Source organism: Sciurus carolinensis, chromosome 7 (assembly GCF_902686445.1).
Source record: "Sciurus carolinensis chromosome 7, mSciCar1.2, whole genome shotgun sequence".
NCBI classification, from domain to species: domain Eukaryota; kingdom Metazoa; phylum Chordata; class Mammalia; order Rodentia; family Sciuridae; genus Sciurus; species Sciurus carolinensis.
The window spans coordinates 104,363,233-104,368,509 of record NC_062219.1 but is presented as its reverse complement, the minus strand read 5'-3'; the positions used below and the strand labels follow the sequence as shown (position 1 = coordinate 104,368,509).

The following is a 5,277-nucleotide window of genomic DNA, read 5'->3' as shown; positions in this document are numbered from 1 at the left end:
CCCTGGAAGTTGGGAGGCTGAGGCAGGAGAATCACAAGTTCAAGGACAATGTGGGCAACTAGGTAAGACGCTATCTGAAAATTTAAAAAATGAAAATGAAAAGGGCTGAGGATGTAACTCAGCTGTAGAGCTACACTAAGTTCAATCCTCAATATAACATACACACAAAAAATTAAAAACAAATAAAGGGGATGAAGTGAGGTCACTTAAAGCTATTTAGTCCTGACAAATATTCTTCTATTTCCATAGTCTCTTCAACTATCAACTAACCCCCCTTCACTCTACTCCAACCTCGCTTGCAACACACATAACCCTCCCAATTTATTTCAAACACCAGATTTGTGTCCAAGTATTCTAAGGCCCACTCTAAGTGTGCTGCTAACCAATGCAGGATAAGGACTCTGCTCTTCATTTTAAATAGTAAGTAAAAAACCTAGAGGACTATAGGCTTAATTAAACTTTTGGATCTGGGAGTTTTTGAGTGGTAGAGGGGTGAGAGAAGCACTCTTGGTTTGCCTAAAATCAAAAGTGGGAGACTGACTTTATATGTGAAGAGTATGTCATTTTGGGGGGCTTGGGGGGCTTCCTAATAATTATTTTATATGATTCTCATAATAGTTCTATGATATAGATGGGTTTTAAAATGTGAGCAAAAAAGGAATCATTATTATCAATAGGCTTTTGAACAAGGTAATGTACAGACACCCAACAAATCAATGCCAAGATTTATTTGCATTTTATTAAGTCATAGGACTACTATATATTGGCATAAATTAACTTTGGAGATATTAGAAGTAGTGATCTTACAAATAATCATTAGGTTCCTTTTGAATGAAAAGTTACTTGCATGTGAAAGTTTTTCATGTAATAAACTTTGTGAGATTATTCAGGTACAATAATTTTTGAAACCAATTTAATATCTCTTGCATAATTTTTAAGCAATCTTTAATTGATTTTTTTCTCTCTCTTGGGGAAGTCTTTTAAATTAAGAAATACCTCTATTAGACCCATAATGGGTGGTAAATTGTAGGGAAAATTTAAAGTTCCATATATGTCCTGTTGATAAAGTTGATTTTCACTATCTATGTAGATTTTTCTTACTTAAGCAATGACATACTCTTTAGAACAAGGAGAGTCCCAGAGCATTCACAGGACTCCTGTGTGTCAGAACATCTCCTTGAGGTATTAAATAGCACACTTCTTTTAGGGATACTTGAGGACTCCAAAATAGTTAAATGGGTCCCTCTCTTGCTCTTCTCTCTCAAAGAAGTTTCCATTTGGCATGAGGCAATCTGATGATACCTCCTTATGCCTCCCTGGAGCCACTTCCTCTGAGTCCAGTTAAGGGCAGTTGCTCCCTGGAGCTCTGTGGTTATGAGCATGGTCAGCATGTGTTCTAAGCACCTATTTGAGAATATGAATATATTCTGATAAAAATCATCAGAAAACGAGGAGTTTAAAAACTGCACCTAAAAATTATAGTTATAGAACTACTAACATTTATTTTATATATGGTTACTAATATTTAATTAATGTACTGTTTGTCCAATATTCGTCTAGTTTGTTTTTAAATCTGTTTTTTTTTTTCCAGTAATGCAGATTACCGTTCTATGGAACTTTTAGAGAATGGAGAAAAACACCTTGTTAAAAGTGGAAATAGAGGATCTCCTTGAGATACCTGCTCTTAATGTTTTATCCGATTTAATTGCACAGCACTCTTATGAGGTTAGCACTTCATGACACTGATTTTACAACTGAAGAAACTACTGCAGAGGGAATTTTAGTATTGTATAAAATCACACAGCTAATACAGGATAATGCTTGACTGAAGGCAGGAAGTCTGACTCCAGGGATCACATTCTTAATCACTGGACTATGTAGCCACTGTTTAATATTTCCTGTCTGCCAGTTATGTTTTGTATACTCACCATTGTAACCCATGCATAAATGCTTGAATATAAATCACTTCACAGTTTTGGAAATTTGTACATAGCTGAGCCCTTATACGGAACTCAATGGCCAGTCTTTTGCTAACTTACAGTGTGACTCCAAATATTATATGGTCACCCAGTGTTTCAGTATCTTACTCTTTGCAATGGCCACAGAAAGGAGCAGTCCTTCACAAGGAAGGGAATGACATAGTGAATCAGGTTAACTGGCCTCATAAGTAAGCTCCTCCCTGGGAATCAGCCAGGTGCTTGTGGAAGCTGTATGGTTCTTTCAGTCAATTAGAGCGATTTGGGCATTATTGCTCCAGTGCCCTGAATGTTCAGCTAACAGGCCAGAACGCCAACACCTGCCTATTCCATGTCACTCTTAGAGCCTGCTGCCCTCTGAGCCTCCTGTAGTTTATGTGGTGAGATATCAATATCTCAGCAAGAGAGCTCACTCCTAATAATCTTTTTTGGGGGGAAAGTGTGTAACTTCTTAGAAGTTAATATAATCTAACAGGAAAGTAGGCTCTCATTATGATCTTCTGGCTTTACTATCTAACACACAGTTTTAAATATTGAAAACATTTTAGATTTATCTACTTATTTGCAAAATATATATTGAGAATATACCATGTGCATGGAACTCTGATAGTAAATGTGAGATACTAAGACCACTGATTTGTAGAAATTAGAAGAGAGGGAAAACCTAATAGTGTGGTTTTATGTGTGTTTTTGGCAAAAAGTTATTGGACATCCAGTGTACATCTTAACTTATTTCTAATTGAAAGAAGGGAATATATGGTTTCTAAAATTGCCTAGTGGGTTAGGCACTATGGTTCTTTGTAGATAACTGATCTGATCCTCACTTCAATATTATACAATTGATTTTTTTCATCATTATGTCTTATACTTTATGAACAATGCACTGAAATCTCAAGAAATTATGCCAGCAGGTCCAAGTTTACACAGCTGAGGAAGGATGAGCAGGTTGGTTCCAGAAGAAGCCAATTTCCCTTTCACAACCTGGAGTCTCCTGTTCATTCTGGTATTCTGAGAATAGAGTGTTTGTAACAATTGTTGGAAAGAGACATGGAGGAAGTAATAATATGGAACCCTAATCCACACAACCTGGAATCCTCAGAGAGGACCCATAAGAGATCAGGCTAGAGAGTAGCCCTGAACAAAGAGTGCATTTGTTAGGAGATAACACAATGTCTGAATTCTCTTCCAAGTCCCAATTCAAAGGATAAGGGTTGCCTGAAAGATAGATAATCACACTAGAGAGGAATGAGAAGCAATGGGAAGAAAGAATCATGATTAAATTTATGAAAATGATTGGACTCCTGAGTTAAGACTCAGGAGGTACTCAGAGGTTCGTCCACTGACTCTTACTGCATTTAGTACACAGTCTTGAAACATGCCAGCTTAGGGACAAGACTAAAGTCATAGTAATCTTAGGGTCCTTAATTTCTGAAACCACAGTTCCAAGGAGTTGAGAGATTTCTAAAACATATATCCAGTTGTCTCCTAGGTTGCACATTGAGCACTTTAGTTTGTCTTTGACAAAGAACAGCATGTGTTTTGAGAAAAGCTTTCAATCATGGTGAATACCAATATGAAAGCAGACTTAGAATCTGAAAAGCCAGTATTTGGTGATGTGTGGAGTAAATATTAACTACTGAAGGATAAGGCTTGTGTCTTATCTGTCTTTGTACACCAGGACCCAGAACTTGCTCAAAGTATGTACCCAAGAAGTATGGACATAACTGAAATGGAAGAACTTTCTCAAGACACTTCTCTGATTCTTGCTTCACCCGTTCATCATCTACAATGCAAGCCTCACACCAAGAACATTCATTTTGCAGTTTTTTTGTAGTGACGAGTGAGTCTCCTTTCCATCATTTAGCCAATGATTTACCAAGGTCTTGTGCTATCATCTCCCTGTCCTCCCTGGAGCTTAAGGTACCTTCATGACATTATCACTTGTGGCACCATCAATAATGGCAATATGGAAAGAGAAAAAGGAGCTGTGTGTGCATGAGTGGTTCTACAGTCCCCAATATTCTTCATCTGAAGACTAACAAAGCCAGGTGAAGAAATAAATGGAAAGGGAACATGATATATAACACATAATGCTTTTGTCAAAATTTGGGGAAAAAATATACCAAACCAGCAATTTTGGGGAAAAACTTTTAACTTCAGATTCCTGACTATGATACCCAGTAAAGGATGGCATTTCACCTCTTCCCTGTCTGTAAATGATCATTGACTATAATAAAAAACTACAGATGCCAATACCTTTACTTAAGACTTAACTCCCATAGCCTTTCCACTCTGCAGATATAGGGTAGCTGTGCATCACTCCACGAATTATGCCCAAGACTTCCACAGGAGGTGCTGTTTTACTCCAATATTTCCTATTGCTCTATAATATCAGATTCTTTTCATACCATTGGGGAACTGGGAATCACCAACATTGCTTTAGTTAAAATTTTGACTGAGCTCCCAGTTTCTAAACTAGCTTCATTAACACATCACAGGTGGTAGTGTGAGCATGCTGCCTTCTGAGAGTGGGTTTCCAAGTGCACCCCAGTCACCTTCGGCAGAAATATTTGTGCTAAATTCATAATCACCTTTTTCTCTTTAGAGCTCAGTGTGGTTTACATCTGTTTGCCCCATGACTCCACTCATAAAACAAGAGTACAATTAACAGTTTTTAAGGATCCTTAGGGACATTATATGCTTGTGAAAATGAAACTAATTCAACCTAACTCCAACATAACTGCAGCTGCTTGCCATGCACGGGGCCCCACAAACCAGTAGGTTCTGCTGTTGTCGACTGACAAATAAACAAGTTCCAAGTTTCTAATTGACCATGGCCTCCTTGGCTTCCCTGAACATATTTATCCCTTTGGATAGAAGATCTCACTTATATAACTCAAAAAGAAGAAAACCAAGCTAAACAAAAATGTTTCGTATAGATACATTCTCATATAGATGCATTCTCTAATGCGTAAGCTTCTGCCAACATCTGACCTCCTCCTACTGGGCAGCCTGGGCCTGAGGTTGAGGCCCTCAGAGGATGCTCTTAGGCCCAGTGAGTATATGGTAATAATGTGAGCTCAGAAGGAGGACCTAGGAGCCACCTGAGGAGTCAAGGGAGAAAAATTCAGAAGTTCAGTACAAGGGAGAGCACTTGAACTCAATGAACATTTACTGAATAATTTTGTGCTAGACCAGAGCCTGGAAAAGTGGAGTTAAGGCACACCTCCTATTTTCAGAAGCATCAAGTCCAGTGAGGTATTAAATAAATATGCAATAAGTGCTAGTAGAGAGGATACAT

The 5,277-nt window shown here is 38.0% G+C and overlaps 1 long non-coding RNA gene across 1 annotated transcript; it reads left to right on the top strand.

Moving 5' to 3' along the window:
* The first annotated feature begins 3 nt into the window (after positions 1-3).
* On the top strand, positions 4-4,729 carry LOC124989654 (uncharacterized). Its single transcript, XR_007109599.1, has 3 exons — positions 4-62; positions 1,592-1,725; positions 3,655-4,729. It is a non-coding gene; the product is annotated as an uncharacterized LOC124989654 (long non-coding RNA).
* Positions 4,730-5,277: the final 548 nt, after the last annotated feature.